The sequence below is a fragment of the Adiantum capillus-veneris genome, chromosome 18 (assembly GCF_014529385.1).
Source record: "Adiantum capillus-veneris isolate H3 chromosome 18, ASM1452938v2, whole genome shotgun sequence".
Taxonomy (NCBI): Eukaryota; Viridiplantae; Streptophyta; class Polypodiopsida; order Polypodiales; family Pteridaceae; genus Adiantum; species Adiantum capillus-veneris.
The window spans coordinates 54074627-54096702 of NC_140948.1; positions in this window are offsets into that span (position 1 = coordinate 54074627).

Here is a 22076-nt window from a genome sequence, read left to right on the forward strand (position 1 = left end):
GTTAGGACACTGTGCGATCAAATGATCTATGCCACAACGATTACAAGTGAGTATTGGCATTGCCAATGCACTCCCTTGACTTGTTTGCATTACTGCAGCATTCTTTTGCATTCTAATGGGGCACTCAACTACTCGATGTGGTCCACCACATTCGTAGCACTGAAGAGGTGGTCTCCTGGCAAAACTATTAATGTTTTGGCCTCTTGCTGCTAGCGTAGTAGCTTGATATACCGGTTTGATTTGTCCCCAATGGTCTTCCATATAGTACATGGGACACTCCTCAAGCATGTCGACTCCATAGGTGATACTAGAGTCTATGTCTTCTTCGCAATCTACATAAGTACTAGATTACTCGTAACCTATTTGGTTCATAGGTATAACTCTTGGATGAGGGGGTTGCGGTCCTAGCACTGGAGGTGGTTACGGTGTGGCTTGCACCACATTTTGGGTTCTAGGGATCATGTGCTGTAATGGCAACTGTTGCTCCATGGGTGGGGTAGGCATCAATGCAGGAACTCGAGGTGAGTCTGCCCAAGCTATAGGCGGTCTATTTTCCATGATGCGTTTAAGCATTAGGCAATCCTTCACTTGATGGCCATACCTACCACACGCGTTACAAGTCCCGTTAAACTTTACTCTGAAAGTAGGGCATTCACTCGTAGTATGTGGGCCCAAGCAAATTGAGCACCATTGTTGCTCCCTTCTTGGATACATATGAGTGTTTTGTGGAGCACGATTACCCCTAAGGCTTTCTTGGATGGCCTTGGTGAGATCTGCCAAAGTCATCTCAGATATCGTTTGCTCTTTCACGATTGGCTTTATCTTCATTGGCTCATGCCTTGATGCTTGTGAGCTACTAGACTTCGGATCGGTAGACACTCTTTCTCCTACAATCATTAAATTATCCTCCAATTGGATTGCATTCATAGTGACTACTTCCCAAGTAGTGATACCTCTAATGACTAGGCCATTATAAATACTTTCATGTCGTAGTCCCCTAATGAATCTATCGAGCAATTGGTTGTTGTTGAATCGCTCATTTGGATTGCATCGAGAATTCAAATTCTTTAGGCGACTAATGAAGTCTCTCACGGATTCACCTTCTTGTCGTTGGGCTTTCTGGAGCTAAGAGGCTACACCCCAAAGTACTCCCTCTCGTATGTATTCTTTTAAGAACAATCTCCTAAGAGTAGAGTAGATCGTTTTCTCTTCTACTCTTAAGGTTCTATACCAATCTCCAGCCTTTCCGCTTAGGGTCAAACTCAAAGCCTTAGACTTATGTAGCTCATTGTGCTCTTCCAAGGAATCGCACACATGTTCAAAGACTTCCATATGCTTTCTAGCATCTCTGTCTCCACTGAATTTCTGTGTGAGCTTAGCTACTTGAATTGCCTTGCTCCTAGGCTCTCTATCAGGTGCACTACGCATGTTTTCCGTAATAGAGGGACCGATAGTTTGAGCAAATGCTGCCAAATCTCCTATTTGAGTAGGTATAATGGGTGTATGTGCTCCTGGAACCACATGTGATATGGGAGTTGGCCTTGGCCTTGGCATACGCGCGGCACTTGGGTACCATATTTTGTATGGTGGTGTACCAGACGGTGGTCCAAAGTTTACAGGCGTAGCCCTAAGCATAGGGGGTGCCTGATATGGCATGTTATTATTAAATGGCATGGCTCCACTTGTATAAGAGCTTGGATAATTCCATTGTGGATTGTAAGCTCTTGGAATAATCGGAGGTGTAGAAGCTACATGAGGCTGAGGTACGACAGGTGCACATGATTGATACATACATGTAGGTATAGTTGGGGGCACTGTGCTACTAGGCATCGGCGCAGTGTTAACAAATGAACTCCATGGTGTACTTCTTGTCATGCTCACCATTGGGATATGCATGGTAGCCGTAGTGTCATTAAGAGAAAGATGAGCTAGATCTGGGAAGGTAAAGCTGCCACTTGTGGGCTCAGATTGTACTGAGGCTCCTGGCGAAACAACATATGGAGGATCAATGGGGCTCACTGAGGGAGTCTCCATTTGTGACAGGGTTGGTTGGTTGGCCTTTCCCGTATCCAAGAATCTCATTAGGCCTGTTGAAGGCATGTTGATCCCTGTGTTCTGTCTTTCTAACTCGACAATCCTATGGAGGACATCACAGACTTTCTGTTGTTGCTCATCTATGCTAGTAGCACCCGATGTGGATTGTATAACATCTAACCAACCCACATGATAGGTGTGTCCTGTGTACCGATCAGTTAAAGCTTCTGCTTGAAGGTCATACTCCCAATTTTCGTTTAGGAATATCCCATCTAGGCTTGGCGTGCTGGAGGTTTCCCTTGAAGTGGAAGCATTATTGCTCCCCATAGCTTGCCCCTCCGTGACTGCTACCTTCGGAGCACTCGGTCGCTCGGCTGGCATGATTGTTGTCATAGGAGCCTTTTCTTTCAGGGCTCGACTTTGTTCTAGCCTTCGTAGGTTCTCAATTTCCCTCTCCCTTGTTTCTTGCATATAGCATTCGATCTCTTGTACTTCGGCAAGACTCCTACCATCGGGTAGTAAAACCTCAGAGGGAGATAGTCCTAAAGGATCAGGAGGTGCAGTGGATGGAACATTCACATGCACACTCTCAAGAAGCATAGGGTCCATTTTAGGCATGAATGACGAATTTACTTCCCCACTCCCTTCATTTATTTCATTAACCGCATGTTCGGAGCGAGTAGCTCTACTAAGGGTCTCTTTTAAGCGGCTAAACACGCTGGACCCGGGCCGTGGGCCCATGGCACGCATGTCTTGACTTGAACTATCAGGGTTTGGTGTAGGATACCCCTCCATGACTTCGTAGTCAGAGGAAGAATCACTAAACGCGATATGAGGATCTTGGGTCGCGCTCCCTTGAGTCCCGGCCGAAGGTCCAGAACCTAGGGTGGAGGAATAATGGGTGCCCGCGTAAATGGAGGCACTACCAATATGCTCGTGCTCTAACACTCGTCCAGAGTGTAGGTTCATATGCCTTGGATCCCCTAGAAGTGTCAGTGAGGGCCCGTGAAGGCTGCTCACCTAGTAATTTTGGGTGTTTTGCAACCCAAGTCTTTTCTTATTGTTTTATTTTTTGATTTTTTGGTCCTTTTTTTCTGAACCAGCTATAGAATAGAACGTATGATAGCTCAAAACAAGCGTCTCGGTCAGAGGGACATGCCGTGCTTTACAACCCTCCGTTTGGTCACTTTATGCCCTCGGAATCCCTAAAACCGTCAATTTCTAGTGGGGAACTAGGCCCAAATTAGAAAGTCTAAGGGTGCAAGTGGGAAGAGAAGGGAGGAGAGTGGAGGACTTGCCCCACATGCTCTCATTCCCTCTTGAGGGGGTAGGGTATATATATAAGAGTGAGTCTAGTATATATCATAGGACTGAGGGATGAGGCCTGGGCCTGGGCTTGGTGGGCTTGGGCTTGGGAGAATGATCCCGATCGCGATCAAAATTTTAGTGTAGCCCCCCAGTCACTCACGCTTTCTTGGCCACGCACACTGCCACCTACCTAACCTCCCATTCAACAGCTCACTACCTTATCTACTTACTAACAGTGCTGCTAACCACTAACTAATCTGTTAACTGCTTACTGACAGTGAGCTAACTGTCCACCTACTTCCTCTCTCACTACCTTACTGTGCAAAGACTGTGTGCCGGCAAACCTTGACAGAAAACTGTGTGCAAGCAGAAATTGCTAACTTCCTGCGTATTTATTCATTCACTGCAAACAAGCTAACGACTACTAATTGTGCAAAGACTGTGTGCAAACAAAAAACACAACATTATGCAGAAATCACAGAACTTGCAAACAACACAGAAATTAACAACTTGCAGAAAAACAACTCATTCCTCTTCCTCTTCCTCTTCTTTCCTACTACAAACAACTCATAGGAGAAGCACAAAGTGCCTCTTGGGCTTAGTGCAAGGCGAATCCCCGATAGCGGCGCCAAAAATGTGCGCTCCTTGCTGCACTGTCGAAGCAAGGGACTTGCCGTTACACCAGGTGCGAGCCATAGACGGATCCAAGCACACAACTAGCTTAACTAGTAAGCTCAAAAGAGGGCAATGGTGTGTCACTCACCGCTCTATGCTCCTGTCGTGGAGGATTCCTCGCCGCGACGAAGAAGAAGCTGCAGCCGTGCCGCGCTCAACCGCTTCGCCGCCGTCGTGCCTTCGTAATGCTCAATCGCACACACACTCTCCCTCTCTCTCTCTCTCTCTCTCTCTCTCTCACATACACACACACAAGGAGGTGAAGAAGAAGAAGATGGAGATGGAGATGGAGCAAGAGCACTCTTCTATTGCACAAATGAGAGAATGAGTGAATTTTAGGTTTAGTTGGCTTTTATATGAGCTCACCCCATTCACACTTGGGCGCCCATGCTTAGCCAACTAATCCCTTGAATGTCCCAGTTAGAGTGCGCCTCTCATCGGCGATCACTCTTACCCTTTTCCTATTGGTCCGACAAGCCCGGTACCTGACTCTACCAAATACATAATACACGTCCGTCGTAGGTGATGGGGTGTCCATGAGCCGTGAGGGTTAACACCTTGTAGCCATCCATGCTGGTGTGGATGGTCACATGTAGTTTTTAGGAAGTCTTACCAAGCACCAAGAAAAATTTACCAAGCAAACACAAAAACGGAGCAATATTCAAGAAACACACACACACACACACACACACACAAAGCATAGGAGAAGGAATTTTGTTTCCATTTCCAAGTCATGAGTAACACTTTAGAGAACACTAATATCATTTCTACACAACAAAATAATTATAACATTTGGTTTTATCAAGTGCAAAACATGATACTTTAGCATAAATCACACTCGTCATTGATGAAGGCATTCCTTTTAAGTGGTTTGTCACAGGTTTTAACATTGTACCATGAATCTTGCACCATCCTTTTAGCCTTGGCCTCAATGTACATTGGCAAGGCACTTCAATGAAGCAAAAATCAACACATTGAAGTAAATCAACCGACCTCAAATAGTGCAAGAAAAGTTTTTTCAAAATCATTCAAACCCACATTAATAGCCAGCTAACTGCTGTCAAATATTGCAATGAACATACATAGCTTGCAAAAGAAAAATGTAAGTAAGAGGAGGCACTCAAAAAATAATATGTCCATGAAAAAGAAATGGAATGTTCACAAGTGATCGAGCGGGTTCCCAGTGGGAGGTCTATTCTCCTCATCCACCACATATGCAGAAGTTAAGGCCTTCTACCTATCTTTCCCTCTAGATTGGGGATGAAGAAGAGGCAACATAAATGTCAAAATCAAAGCCTCATCACCATCCAATGCTACACATGTTACCATATACATGTGGTAGTGATGTGTGTGAACACACTAGGACCGCCGGGGCATTTTTTCCCTCTTTAGGAGGTTTTTTCCCCCGTGCATTGTATATACGCCCATCACTCTAGGGCTATCTATCTTTCCATTTCACACTAAGTAACACACTCTCTATTGTGTGCCCTGAGCTTCCTTTGTCTTCTCCAAGATGTGTGTGTTTCTCTGCAACCCTAATTTCAACAATTCGTATCAGAGCAGGTCACGTCCTCCCAGGCTTAGTCGCCAGCTGCTCTAGCACATGCCTGCTCACTTTCTCCGATTTCAATGAGCTTTGGCGAGCGTTCGCAGGTCTGCTCAGATTTTTGATTTGGGCTCATTTCAGCCTCCGTTTCCACTACAGGCATTACTGCACATGCTATTTCGTCATTTTGTGCAGAATTTCTGTCAGTGCCATTTTCTGCATAACAGGTTCCTTATAGTCTTCTACGGTTTGTGCTATATAGCACAGGTTGTTCCTGCTCCGTTTCTCCTATTTTCGGACAGTTTTCACATCAGGTGCAGCATTTACCATGGCTGACAACAACAACACAGATGTGTTCAAGATGTTTGTTGCTGAGGAAAGGTTGGATGGGGACAACTACCCTATGTGGTCTTGTATGATGCAACATGTTCTTCTGTCAAAGGGTGTCTGGTGTACGTCCTGGTTATGAGGATGTAGGCGATGTTGAGGATGTTGCAAGTCTTGCTACAAGGATTGCAGCTGTTAGAGTTGTTTTGCCTACGGTAGAACCAGCTCGTTGGGATGTTAAGGATGCGCAGGCTCATGCATTGATTGTGTTGTCTGTGAAGCACACCATTATTCCTCACATCCGTTCAGCAAAATGTGCAAAACAGGCTTGGGATATTTTAGCAGGTCTTTATGCAAGTCGTAATGAGGCTAAAATTGCTTTGCTGCGTAAAGAGCTAGAGTCGAAGATTATGCATGAGGAAGATGTTATGGACACTTTCCTTGCTAGTGTCAAGGATATCAATGAGCAGCTTATTTCTGCAAGTGAAGTCATTTCAGATAGTTCCCTTGTGCAAACTGTTCTTGATGCCTTACCAGATTCCTACCAGACTTTTGCTAGTACTTGGAGACTTATGACCCAAGGAAATCCTGAAGTTGTCAAGTTTGATGCATTATGCACATTGTTGTTGCAAGAGTCACTTTCCAGAAAAAACAGGAGTAGGCAACGTGCAGTTGAACAGGCTTTTATTGCTTCTCAAAGAAAGGGTGGTAACAGTAATGCAGCCACTTCTTATGGTTCTGCTACGAGTAGCAAAAATTTTGTTCCTATTGCTTCTGCTGGCAGCACTTCATCTGGCAATTCTGGTGATAAGGGCAAAAAGAAGATGTGTTGCCATTATTGTAAAGCCAATGATCACTTGATCAAGTCATGTCCTAAGTTGAAGGCCAAAGAGGCTAAGAAGAAAGAGGGTGGTTCCACTGCAAATGCTGGTTCCACTACAAATGCAGCTATTGTTGAGTCTTCTGTGCAAGGAGATTGTGTTGTTGATGTTGATGCAGAATGGGCGTTTAGCGCAAAGTGCACTTACAATTTTGTTGTCCATGATGCATGCTTGTCAGTTGCTGCAGATTCACATGTGTGGTATTTCGACAGTGGTGCTACAAAGCACATTACCTCACATCGTGAATTGTTTACCTGTCTCAAGTCTGTCCCTCATGGGAATTCAGTCACTTGTGCCAACAATGCCTCTTATCCCGTTCACAGAGTTGGAAAGATTGTGCTTACTGCTGCTAATGGCAATTCTTTCACACTTGTTGATGCACTTTATGTACCTGGGATCAAGAAGAATCTCTTGTCTGTATCCGCACTTGCTAGACTTGGACTTGTAGTCAAATTTATGGATGACAGATATACAGTTCATGATCTCAGTTTTGGTGATGAAATTGTTGCATCTGGGCTTTTGTGCCATGGGCTGTATAAGCTCACTTTATATGACAAGTGTGGACAAAATTTTGCAAATGCTGTTGCAGAATCAAGGGCTATTTTAGATGCAAAACTTTGGCATGCACGTTTTGGTCATCTGAATTTTGCCAGTTTGTTGCGTCTGCAGAAATCTGATATGGTTGCTTCTTTGCCGCCTCTTGAAGCACCTGTCAAACATGTTTGTGAAGGCTATATTTTGGGTAAGATGTAGCGTTCTAAATTTCCAAAGGATGGTTCAGTTCGGGCCACATGCAGGTTGCAACTTGTGCATAGTGATGTTTGTGGGCCCATGCAAACTCCGTCCTTGGGTAATTACCTGTACTTTGTGACTTTCATTGATGATTACTCCAGGCATGCATGGGTATTTCCGCTTAAAGCAAAGTCCGAAGTTTTTATGTGCTTCAAACAATTTCTGGCTATGGCTGAAAATGTCTCGAAATGTACTATGGGCACCCTCCATTCCGATCGAGGGGGGGAGAATATGTCTCATGAATTTAATGCATTTCTGGCTAGTCGTGGGATAAAACACCAATGTACAGTGCCTTATACACCTCAGCAAAATGTTGTTGCTTAGAGGAAAAACAGGTCACTGACGGAAATGGCACGATGTATGGTCAAAAGTCAAGCTTTACCGCATTCTTTTTGGCTTGAGGCCATCATGTGTTCCACTTATGTACTTAACAGGTGTCCTACGAAAGCTTTGCAGTCTATTACTCCATATGAATCATGGCATGATAGAAAACCTTCTATTGAGCACATGCGTGTTTTTGGTTGTTTGGCATATGCTTTGGTGCCACAAGTGCAGTGTAGAAAATTGGATGATAAGGCTGTCAAATGTATTTTTGTTGGTTATAGTGCTGAAAGCAAAGGTTACAGGTTGTATCATCCGCAAACAAAACGTATTCTGGTTTCTCAGGATGTAGTGTTTGTGGAAGATTCTATTCAGCCCTTGCATTCATCTACTAGAGACAGTAATGTAAGCTCACAGGACATTTATGGCACTTTGTTGCCTCTTTTCAGTGGTGGAAATACGAATGTAAGTTCCAATGAGGCAAATATACAGCCTATGGGGGTTTCTGCAAATGCTCTAGATCAGCCTATTACTGATGCAGATGTACATGATGTACTTGATGAGGAAAGGGTTGAAAATGAGCAGGCTAGAGGTATGCCAAAATGGCTGGTGCACACTTTGCATGACAGTAAATTGGATGCACCTTTGTCTAGTCGTACTCGTTCAGGCTCTCGCCATGCATCTTATGCATCAGATTGTTATGATTTGGCTGTGTCTAGCTTACATGATGTTGAGGAGTCTCTGACTTTTGATGAAGCACAAAATTCAGAAAATTGGATGGCTGCCATGCAATCAGAATATGATACACTTATAGAAAATGACACATGGACTTTATGTGATTTGCCTCCTGGCAAAAAGGCCATTGGTACGAAGTGGGTTTACAAGTTGAAACGCAAGCCGGATGGTGAGATCGATCGCCATAAGGCTCGACTTGTTGCAAAGGGTTATGCACAGCAAAAAGGCATAGATTATGAAGATACTTTTGCTCCCACTTGTCGTATGACTATTGTGCAATTTCTATGTGCATTGGCAGCTCATTTTGGTTGGGATGTACATCAATCAGACATTGTTACTGCTTTCTTGAATGGTGACATATTTGAGGAAGTTTATGTAACGCAGCCTCGCGGTTTTGTCATAAAAGGACAAGAGGACAAAGTGTGCAAATGTAACAAGGCTTTGTATGGGTTGAAGCAATCTCCTCATGCTTGGTATGAGAAAGCTGACACTCTTTTGGTCAAACAAGGCTTTCGTAACAGTCCAACAAAAAGCACATTGTATGTAAAGCGTGAGGGTGATGTACTTCTCATTGTGGTTCTTTATGTCGATGATTTGTTGATCACTGGACCAAATGAGAGACATATTTTTGAATTTAAGGCTGATTTGAATGCTACTTTCAAGATGAAAGATTTGGGGCTGTTGCATCATTATTTTGGTATACAGTTCAAGCAGTGTGATGGTGGTATTGCCTTGTGTTAGAAAAGTTACATAGAGACATTGCTATGTAAGTTTGGACTTGAGGATTGCAAACCTATTGCTACTCCCATGGAAACAGGTTTGAAGTTGAGTCTACATGATGCTGGTGATCCTCCTGATGTCACTCTTTACCAAACTGTTGTTGGCTGCCTCATTTATGTATGCAACACGAGGCCGGATATTCAGTTTGCAGTCTCACAGGTCAGCAGATTTATGCATAGCCCAGGGTGTAAGCATTGGCAGGCTGTCAAGAGGATTTTCCGCTACCTTAGTGGCACTTTACATCTTGGATTATTTTATCCCAAGGGGGGATGATTTCCACCAGACTTACGTGCTTTTTCGGACTCAGATTGGGTTGGTTGTTTTGACACGCGAGTGTCCACAAGTGGTTTTTGTTTCATGCTTGGAAGTTCATGTATATCATGGTTGAGCAAGAAGCAACCTACTATGGCCACTTCGAGTTGTGAGGCTGAGTACAGGGCAGTCTTCACAGCTACGGTTGAGTGTGTATGGCTCAGACGCCTTATGGCTGATTTGGGTCTTGGACAGGATATTGCCAACACTATCTACACTAACAGTCAGAGCGCATTGGCAGTTGCGAGGAACCCAGTTTTTCATGCTCGCACAAAGCACATTGAGGTGCATTACCACTATGTCAGGGAGAGGCTCTCAGCAGGAGAGATCAGCTTGGCTTATGTGCCAACACAGGACAACCTTGCAGATCTTTTCACAAGGGCATTGTCTCGTGAGAAGCTTGAAGCTTTCCGCAAAGCTTTGGGCTTACTCCCCTTTGTGGATTGATCCTGTCCTCAGGGCATGGAACTTCCCTTTACTCATGTGCGAGCTCTCGTTCACCGCATCACTCCAGGGAGGATTTGTTACCATATACATGTGGTAGTGATGTGTGTGAACACACTAGGACCGCCGGGGCATTTTTTCCCTCTTTAGGAGGTTTTTTCCCCCATGCATTGTATATACGCCCATCACTCTATGGCTATCTATTTTTCCATTGCACACTAAGTAACACACTCTCTATTGTGTGCCCTGAGCTTCCTTCGTCTTCTCCAAGCTGTGTGTGGTTCTCTGCAACCCTAATTCCAACAACACAAACCGTCCCAAAGGGAGACGTACTCTGAGAACAAGAGCAGTCCCACAACCAAACTCCAAACAAAGGTCATTTGGCAAACACAAAAGCTCCACAAGACTAGTAATGAAAGAAGAGATATGAAAGCCCAAAATCTATGACTGCATATGCCAATTCTGTCAAGTATTGTCGCATGATGGTATTTGTAGGAGTCATGCCCATAGCACACAAAATGGCATGCTCTCATCAAGAGAGAGTGGTGGTGCACCATGCCTATGAATGAAGAATAGCCCATCAACACCATATTTCACACTGCATGCTTTTGTTGGACAAACTTCTCATATGCATATAGAGTGTCCCATAATTGGCACTTGCATTAGGCACTCTTCCTTTGTTTCCCCCAAGCACTCATCTTCCGTGACAGGTACTTCAAGTTCCAATGATCAATTCCAATAAGAGCGTATACCGAAGGCACTTTCTTCCCAACGGGTTTTTTCACTTGGGTCATCAGGTTTCATACCCTAATCTAGAAACACTCAGAACTATCTTCTTGTATATATACCTTCTACATCAGCAATAAGGAAATGGCTATCCAAATCATTCATCAAAAAATTAGAATAATGGCTGCATGCCACATGCTAGTCAAGAGAAACTCTTATCTTCAAGGACACAACAAAGCTCCATCAAACAATGGCAAGTTAAAAAATAGCCTACAATGACAAGCCATGACAAGCAATGACAAATTCAGCAAGAGAGCCATCTACAACAATCAAAATAGCGCACACAATGCTTTGAAGTTGGCGACATTTTGCAGAAGACTCGCATTGCAGCGGAACCAAAATCAAGATCCATCATAAAGTCAATAGCCCACGAAGCTCAATTCCCAAAGGCAAGCAACACCAAAAAGCCATCTTCATGACCAAAAGTGGCAACAAAGAGAAGAATGAGCAACAAGATGTGAAGTTACCTTGACAATTGAATTCCAACACACGCATCAATCAAAACACAACAAATATGAATCACTCAAAGAAGGAGAGAGCGTCCCAAGCTAAAGACCAACCTTGAAGACAAAGTTGCAGACAACCCTAACAACAAGGTTGCACATGGTCCTGTCAAGGGAGGACACGAGTGGGAAAAGGGGGAATGTTGGCAAATCGGCTAAAACGGACGTCCACTTGGCACCACATTTTTACTTTATTATTTTTTCGAGTTAGCATAGAGATACTCTGTGTAAATCTTAATTCCATTAGCAGATTGATTTCCTGAGTTGTACTTCTATCATGATAAGTGTAAAGACCCATGTAAGCCGGCCACTGATTATTTAGAAAGCCCTAGGTATAAAAGTCAATAACCTTAATGTGAAAGGAGGCTTATCTTTTGGAGGAGAAATACGAAGCTCCAACTTGTAATCATCGCAACTAATGATTGAGCAATCCGTGTTTAATTTCAAAACTTGCATTGTGTTCCTCTTTCCTTGTCTTTCAATTAAGTGTAAGCATTCTCATTTTTGTTGAGGTTCTCGACTATGCACTAGTGAGCCTAATCTTAATAATTGAGTGCTTAAATCACTAGTTTTTAACATTTCAATCATAGGAGAGTGCTCGTAGACCATTGAGCGACCTTTCTGGATAGTTCTGTTGTAGATTTTAGGACCTTGATCATGATGGATCATGATTCTGGTATCTTGTCGGATTGTGACCAAACTTGGTAGGATAGCGTTCCTAGGTGTCTTATACCTCCTCCTAAAGTTTCATTGCAATTTGACTTCGTTTGGGTGCCAAAATGGCGTGACGACCTAGAGCGGTGAGAAAGGACATAGGCAGATTTTTTGACCATTGAGTGTTGATGTGTTTCTTGTTGAGTTCTTGTGTTTGCTTGTTAGGTTAACTTCTTGAGGATTCAAAATCTCAAAGAGTCTCCGTACCCCATCCGAGTCACTTCCCTAAGTATTGACATTATATTAGTGCCAGATAGCTATCCTACAGACGTCTGTTGTGGCGACCCACTAACAGAGAGGATGCAAACCACCTACTATAAACAAAGACAAGCGTTAGGTCGTACATTCTGGAGATGCTCCACTATGCCTACCACATTGACCTTTAGATCTCACAGACATGACAAACAATGATGCAAGTGAGATTTTAGCCAACTTTAAGAAAGAGTGCAGAGAAAATACACCATCTATCTAAGACAAAAGGTCATATGGCAACGCGACAAAGAACTTTACAAGACGAGTTTGATCCATATGTCTACATCAACAACCAAGCCCAGCCTGTAGGTGAATTTATGTTCAGTCAATCTCATTTGGTAGCATAAAATCTTTACTACATTGTTCCCTTCTTCCGTATCTTATCTCAAATTGCTATGGTTCTTACTGTGCAGAACATGACAACAAGAGCCAGGTACTACTACTCGAACAGGACAATGTAAGCAACAAGAGAAAGCAGACATCAGCGGATACACGGTCTACTCCATCACGTAAGAACGGATGCAAGTTTATAGACATCACAAACAAATATAGCTGAAGAAAGGCAAAACACACTCGAGATCCACTTTCTAAGATGCGAAGCGATGTGCTACACTTCTACCCTTTTGCTGAAAACTTTTTTTTGAAAAACTATACACTTGTAGAACTTTACATGTAGCAAGAGTACTTGAAAAATAATTTATTAGTACGTACAATACCATACAACATCTTGCGAACTCACTCCCCGCATTGCAAGAAATACACATATCTAAAAGAAACAAGGGAGAATTTAAATTCTTTGCACCCGGCGCATTGCAAGAAATACACATACCTAAAAGAAATAAGGAGAATCTATATTCTTTGCACCCCCTGCATTGCAAGAAATACACATACCTAAAAGAAACAGGGAGAATTTAAATGCTATGTGCCCTTGTAATGTCTTCTTCTTCTTCTATATATTGTTTATTAGTACACAATCTTTGATATGTCGTCTTCTACTCTTGGGTTACAAATTAATGTTCTCATGTTCATATGTCTTGTGATGTTCTTTCATTCATATTTCCATTGTGATAACTTGCGCAACGCCCATTCATATCGTACTTCAAATTGTTTTTGTTGCCCCGTTACATTTACTACCAGCAACAACCACGCTTATGTCTTGCTACTTAAATTCGCGTTTATTCATCAGCATTGCATCTCTCTCTCTCTCTCTCTCTCTCTCTCTCTCTCACACACACACACACACACACACACACACACACACACAAATAATTCGGTGATCCATCCTAAATTGTTGTTTCTTTTAAGTAACAAACTATTTTTGCATATACTAACACCTCTCTCTCTCTCTCTCTCTCTCTCTCTCTCTCTCTCTCTCTCTCTCTCTCTCTCTCTCTCTCTCTCTCTCCTGTAGGGAAGGGATAACTCGACTCATGGCCTTTACATGGGTCATAAAATTAGACTATTAGATAGGGGTTGTTGGAGAACTTGCTGTCCTTGACAATGCTTTGGTCTATATGTATGCACTATCATCACAAGAAGATTTAGAAATTTTCTCGTGTAGGAAAAGAGAGTCTTTTCCAGTGTTTTTCATACAATGAATAACATCATGAGCTTCTGCTCGAGAGGCTCCGCATACCTAGCTAGGTACGATTGGTCCCCTGCTCCCCCACCGGGCTGGCGGTCCCCTGCCCCCAATCGTACCTAGCTAGGTATGCGACGCCTCTCTCAAAGAAGCTCATGATGTTGAGGTAAGTCACAATGTGGGAGTTATTATGAGAATTTGTCCAAAACTTCTTGTGTGCATGTTTGCACATATCCTATTTTCACATTAACTACACCAATTCAAGCCTCAATAAAAGTGTCACCTTAGTACTTACTCTCATTGTGCGCTCCTTGCCGCACTGTCGAAGCAAGGGACTTGCCTAACACTGTGTGCGAGCCACAGAAGAAGAAGGAGATGCCGCTACGTCACGCTCAACCGCTTCACTGCAGTCATGCCGCCGCAATGCTCGATCGCACTCTCTCTCTCTCTCTCTCTCTCTCTCTCTCTCTCTCTCTCTCTCACACACACACACACACACACACACACACACACACACACAAACACACAAACACACACACACACACACATACACACACACACAAGGAGGTGAAGAAGAAGAAGATGGAGATGGAGATGGAGCAAGAGCACTCTTCTATTGAACAAATGAGAGAATGAGTGAATTTTAGGTTTAGTTGGCTTTTATATGAGCTCACCCCATTCACACTTGGGCGCCCATGCTTAGCCAACTAATCCCTTGAATGTCCTAGTTAGAGTGCGCCTCTCATCGGCGATCACTCTTACCCTTTTCCTATTGGACCGACAAGCCCGGTACCTGACTCTACCAAATAAATAATACAATGTCCACCGTAGGTTACAACGTTCGTCTCGTAGGTGATAGGGTGTCCGTGAGCCGTGAGGGTTAACATGCCCCCCTTCCTGATGTAGATTCCATCCTCGGAAGCTATTGAGTTGAAGCTCATAGGTCGAGGTGGAAGAGCATTTGAGATGAATGTCCTTAGCCTTCATTAGTCACTGCAAAATCAAACAACATTGCACAGTAATTGCATTCTCATAAGCGATTAAAAAGCATATGCAATTTTAGGCAGACAATTGATTGGTAACAGAATTTTAAACAATTTGTCAGCAATAAGCATTAAATTGCAATGTAATCAAATGCATAAACAGATGTAAAGGTAAAAAATTAAACAAGTCTGGAGTCGCTAGTTTAACGGTCGAAAGGCACTAGAGATCGACTATTAATACCATGGGTAAGCTTCTTAATTTTCTCTGGTTAGTTAAGTTGTTTAATCGCGAGAGCCAAGTATTTCATGTTCGAGGGCTGACTAGAGGCTATACCTAGAGGACCTTGTAGTTAAGCTACGATAAAAGGAATTTCTCATGAAATCATCGCCTGACTGATTACCTTTTCTTTGACCCCCCAAAGTCTTTTCACAGTGATTCAATTTGATGTGTGTGCTTATTTTGTATGCCTTGGGTTTTTTGCTTTTCAAGGAAAAGCGCCCACACTGGGAACCTCTAGGGCTCTAGTACCATAGGGAATACATGTGAGTGAAGTACCAAATCAAGCTGAGATTTCTCTTCCAGCTTAAGATTTTACATTGTGGCACTTTGATTTTTTGTTTATTCATTTTCATCATTTTAATTTTGTAACTTTGGGGGGTCATATAACACTGATACACCTCCCCAGGCTCATCACACTAGTAAACTCCCTTTATAATACTTAAGCTAAAGGTCAATAGGGTCAAGCCCACTAGAAAGCCCTAGTACATTTCACACAATGCTAACTAAATCGGATTAAGAACCTAAGTAACCATTGATTATTAGGAAGGCATTCCCCATGGTATTAAGAGAAGATCTCTAACACCTAACTTGGTCAAACTAGCTTAGTCGGACTGCTTGATTTTTAAACCTAGACAAGTGATTATGACAAAAAATTACATTGAATTAAATGTTTGATACTAAGCAAATGCGGTGAATATTAGGCTACCAATCACAATTAAAGCAGACAATCATAGATGCAAAAAAGATAAGGGGCAATGCTAATGGACAAGAAACACATGTTTGTGTCGATGGTCGCGCTTGATTTGAAGAGTGAGTCGAGATAAAGATTCCATGAAGGTCCAAATCCTATCAATAGCAACACGCTCCTGTACACACTAGGAAACAAAAGGAATACCTCCAGGAGGCACATTAGTGGGAAAAGGACACTTATTGAACACAACAAAAAACATAAGGAACCCTAACCTAATTATTTGCACTCCCCCTAGAGAGTCAAGGGAATAGGATATTGTAGAGGTTGGGGGGAAACCCTAAGGCTAAACCCCTATCCTCGTCGTCGAGATAAACAAAGTCATCATCCATGAGACCATATGTGCCATCCGTGTAGTCCTGTAAATTTTCTTCTTCATCATAGGTGTCCATGTTTACTAAGAAGGTCACTAGACGCCTATAGTCATCTTGGTCAAAAGGGTAAGCTTGTGCAATGGGAGAAACGCTCTCTACTAAGTATAGATCAGACGTCGTCAAGAGACGTATTAGCCATTCTAACTCCTCAAAATTCCTCTCTCATGCTAGCGTACCTATCAAATCCCATTCACATGCAAGCACTGGAAAGACCATGTGAAATATTTGTGAAAAGTAACAAGGGTACCTCTCACCCAAGGCAGGAGTGGATGACTCTAGCGTACTAGCCATATCTGTACACGCAAATAGATAATGGTTAGAGTGCAAATATTACAAGGGTCGTGTTCTTGTGCATAATTTGTTTTTATGATTTTGTGTTATGTCTCTTGCTCTTTTACTTTTTTATCTCGTTTTTGTGAGTATAAGGCTTTATATATACATTCCCTAAGATTGGAGATTAAGAGGTCAGGGAGAAAGGTTGAGAGGGAAGCAAGTGAATAATGGATGTCCACAAACACTCCCCCCTTCCTTGGGTAGATCATACCGTTTGAAATGATGTCATCACCCTTTGAAACCAGTTGTTCCAAGTTGTTATAGGTGAAGATTTTTGCCAGTAGTTTTCTATTACCTTAGGTGCCTCGTCGAGTTGCAAGGGTGGTAACGTACTCTCCCAGGATCGAACTTGAAGTGGTTCATTAGGTGATTCTTGAACACTGGAATGTGTGGATTCCTTTGTAGCTTCATGGAGGTCCACTATTGTAGGTGGAGGCTGTGTAGAAGCTTTTACCTCTATGGATGTATTACATGAGGAGCTAGAAGCTTCATGGAACTCCCCCCTTCCTGAGCTAGGTGGAATAAATTGGTTTTGCCTTGGAGCCCAAACTAGCTCTGGACTAGGTGTGTAGCATTCTGTGATCTTTCCCTTCCCACGGTCTGCCATTGGCTTTAGCATTACACTGTTTGACTTATATGGGTTTGTTGTCGATAGGGAAGGACACATTTTACGTTTAGGTACCCAGAGTTGCTCATTTCCATCATAGTAGCCTTGGGCTTCTAATAGTCGTTTTGGTATCCATCGTGATTTGGTCTTGACTCTCCTAGAGCGCGCTCTTGGTTTTCCATGGGAATTTTTCTTGGAATGGATGGGAGGGTTGAGGTAGTTAGAAGTAAGGCCTTGGGGACCCATTGATATGTACTCTTAGGTCGTGCAGGTTGAGTACTTGCAATATTACTGCTTGCTGCAACTACAAGTGTTGAAGTGCTAGGTTCATGGGTAGCCGGCAAAGACGAGTTAACCACCTTGGCTTGTGAATGTTGGCTATCCTTCAACTTTGCTAGAGTTTGCAACGTAAGTGACTTTGCTTGAATGATAGGGGTAAGAGTCGGTGGTCGCATCGTGACACTACCAGTATCCCAATCAATAGTGCATTTGGTTGCCAACATCCACGTGCGCCCCAGGTTTACGTTGCCTTCCATAGCTCCCGCGGGCATGACTAGAAACCTCTGCACTATGCTTCCATTGTCATAGACAGCAGGGGTCTGAAGGACTCCGAGAATAGCAGTTTTCTTTTTATTAATGCCCTTGACTTGCATCGTACTCGGGGATAGGGTCGGTTTCCCTAATTGACACCAAACTCCATAGGACAACAATTTGTGTTTAGCTCCCGTATCTAATAAGGCATTGTATTGTACTTTCCCATAGGGGCTATTTAGCTCAATTGGGTATCGTAGGGGTGGCTCAGATTCTAATGAGTCGTCATCTGTGTCCTTGAAAAATGCTTGCGTGATTCCCAGATTAGCCTCTCGTTGGCGTCTAAGACGTTGTTGTCGTTCTCGAGCCTCAACTCTTGCTTGGATTTTTTTAAGCTCTGCTTGTTTCTTGGTAGCCTTCTTTTGATGGATGGCTTGCAACTCTTCCTGGCTTAGAGGATCATAATATCTTTTGAATTTACTCCCATTAAGGAATCCAATGGTTTCAACTCCATCTAGAGTCTCCACACGAATGGTACCTTGCGGGGTAATTTCACACACTCAATATGGTCCCTTACCAGTGTATTTCAATTTCTTCTTTTCATTACGTACCCTGTACATAAGAACCTTATCACCAACCTTGATGTCTTTATCCTTTAAATGGCTATCAAACCACTTCTTTCTCCTATCCTTCTCCACTAGAGCATTTCGCAAAGCTAATTGCCTCTCTTCATCTAGCCTTTCCAGAATATATAATCGCTCAACTAAGGGGTTACCATCCCAACCTTCTTGAGAAGCTACTCAAAGACTAGGAATGACAAACTCCCATGGCATAACTGCTTCTTGGCCATACACCATCTTAAACGGTGTGCAATTAATAGAAACTTTATACGCAGTACGATAAGCCCATAAAGCTGATGTAAGCTTTAGGTCCCAATCAGTGCGATGAGCCTCCACTGTCTTTGTCAAAATAGAGATGAGAGTTTTGTTGGTACTCTCAGCTTGGCCATTTGCTTGGGGATAATAGGGTGTAGACTTGTGGTGAGATATCATGAAGTTTGATGTGAGTTCTTTTATTACTTCATTTATAAAATGAGTTCCATTGTCACTCACAAGTTCAAAGGGGCATCCAAAACGTGTGATAATGTTCTCAAAGAGGAACTTAGCTGTTGTTTTTGCATCCGCCTTTCGTGTTTCTTTTGCTTCAGCCCATTTGGTTACATAGTCGGTAGCCACAATGATATATCGTGATTGCGTGTTACGTGCAGCCGGACTAATCGGTCCTACAAAGTCCAAGCCCCACTTTTCAAATGGTTGGGTTACCTTGATGGGATGTAGAGGCATCCTATCCCCTCTTTGTGGCTTCTTGAAGCGTTGGCATTCATCACATCCCTTTGCAAAAAGTGATGCATCCTTAAACAGAGTGGGCCATCAATAGCCTGACTGTAAGATCTTTCGGGCAGTCAACTTTCCTGAAAAGTGACCACCAGCTACACCCATGTGTGCCTCTTGTATAATATATAAATACTCATCGTCGCGGGCACAGTGTCTAAGAACATCATCTTTTCCTCTCTTATAGAGAGTTCCAACCAGTAAGCAATAGGGTTCGCATTCCTTGATTAATTTTCGAGCTATATCTTTTCGCAGCTCTTTGGGTGGAAAACCATTAACTAAGAAGTTAACAATCTTTTCACTCCATTCAGGCATTGTCTCAACAATGAACAAAGGAGTATCAGGCAATTCATCATCAACCCCCGTAGGAGCTTCGCCATTAGGGATACGAGATAAATGATCCGCCATGACATGTTTCCTCCAAGGCCTCACAACAACGGTGAATTCAAACTCAAGAAGAATTAACAACCATCGTGTAATTCGACTTGTGGAACACGGCTTGTTTACCAAATATAGCAATGCTTGATGATCAACATAAAACACAAACTTGGTAGCAAGAAGGTAATAGCGAAATTTCTTTACTACGTAAATCATAACTAGACCTTCGCGCTCTGTAGTAGTGTAGTTCATCTCGGCATCATTTAATTGGTGACTTGCAAAGCTAATAGGGTAGTCCAATTTATGTTCTCTTGGTTGAGTTAGAACACACCCAATAGCAAAATTTGATGCATCAATATGCACATGAAAAGGTACATTCCAATCAGGTGTTCGCAGGATTGGAGCACTTGTTAGGGCCTTCTTTAATAACTCATAAGATTGATGACATTCTTCCGTCCAGTGAAACTCGATAAGAAGCTTGTACAATGGATGCGCTATCTCGGCAAAGTTTAAAATAAACCTTCGATAATAACCAACATGGCCCATAAATCTTTGAACTCCTTTATAGTTAGTAAGTGGTGGCAAATCGGCAATGGCTTTAATCTTACTCTCATCTGTGGATATCCCGTTCTTGGACACTATATGCCCTAGAATGACTCCATGCTTAACCCAAAATTGGCATTTGAAAGGGTTCAATGATATGCGATAAAATCTGCACCTTTCAAATATTTTTCGTAGATATAACAAATGCTTCTCCCAAGAAGAATAAACACAAAGGTCGTCTAGGAAAGCTTCACAAAACTCCCTTAGAAATTCTTTAAACGCAGTGTTTATTAATCGTTTGAATGTAGCAGGGGCATTGGTTAAGCCAAAAGCCATAACACGAAATGCAAACACTCCAAACTCTGTGATAAAAGCAGTTTTAGCTTGGTCCTCTAATGCAATTGTGATTTGATTGTAACCAGAGTACCCATCTAAAAAGCTATAAGCTTCCTTGCCCGCAACTCTTTCAAGCACATGTTCTGAATATGGCAAGGGATAAAGATCTCTCCTAGTAGCTGCATTAACTTTCTTGAGGTCCACGCACACTCTTTGTTTCCCATTCTTTTTTGGCACAATGACTATTGGAGAAACCCATTCTGAGTGCTCAATAGGGTATATGAATCCACATTGGATAAGTTTTTCAATCTCCTCCTGTACAATTTTGGCGTACTTAGGATTCATTGGATAGGGTCGTTGCTGGACGGGTTTAGCAATGTTGATCATGGGAATTGTATGTTGCACCACAGAAGGTGGAACGCCCTTCATGTCATGATATGTCCAAGCAAAGATATCCTTGTATTCCTTGAGGAGCTCCTTAAGTATAGCCTCTTCAGTTTCGGTAAGGTCTTGAGCAATAAAGACTGGTTTAGACTCCTCACCTGGTTCTGCTAATTCTATCTCTTTAACTACCGCTGGACCATCATAGACTCCACTGCTTCCATTGGTAGATGTTCGTTGGGCTTTGGCATACACAACCTTTCGCTCCCCCGTGGTATAAGATTTAAAATGTTCAGGAGCCGTATGTAAGTCAGCAGGCTCTTGTCCTGATGGAGACCTTTCTTTTAGTTCTGCCTTCTTTTGTTGTTGTGCTAACTCTCGGTTTTGACGTCTTCTTATAGTTCGACTCAATTTCGGCTCTGTAACCTCCAATTGAGCGAGGTCAATGGGTCGCGGGCTGCACCACATGACACTCTGGAGATGTTCACCCCAATTGTCTACTAGCTTTCGATGAGCATCACATGCCCCTAGATAGCTAAGCCATTCTGCAGTAGATCTTTCCTTGTTTATCCTAGCTCTCACATTTGCTCGATATCTTCGTCTCTTATATGACCTTTGTTTCTTGTTAAGGTTTTGATTTTGGTAAATGTTTGAACTCGACTCGCCTGATAGGTCTTCGCTTGTATCTTCTTCACTCTCATATAAATTACCATAGATGGTCATACTAGGCCTTGAGTGTTCAGTTTCTATACTTGGTTCACTCGATGTTTCCTCAGGTTCTGAGTCCATTTCTCCCTGAGATTCCGTTTCTGATGTGTATTGGCCTGAAGCCTTTGAGGAATCATCGGTTTCACTCTCAGGTAGGTGTGCCTCTTTCTTATCATCGGATGTTACATGCGCTACACCTAACATGTTTACTGGTGCAATGTGTGGTATCTCTTCCCCATCTGGTGTTACCCAGGTTGTTCCTCTAGCTCCCCATGTATCTATAGTTGCCGCTAGGTGCACCCAATCGACATTGTCTGACTCAGCTATTCCGGGAAGGATATCCATATAAGGAGAGTTCTCCCCAATATCCATGTCTTCGTTACACGTGTAACAATACTGTAATGGAGCTGAGTGAATTGTTGTGTCTGATCGATTATCAATGATGAATTTATTTCCTAGAGGATGCATTCGACCAGTTAAAAGATCAACTC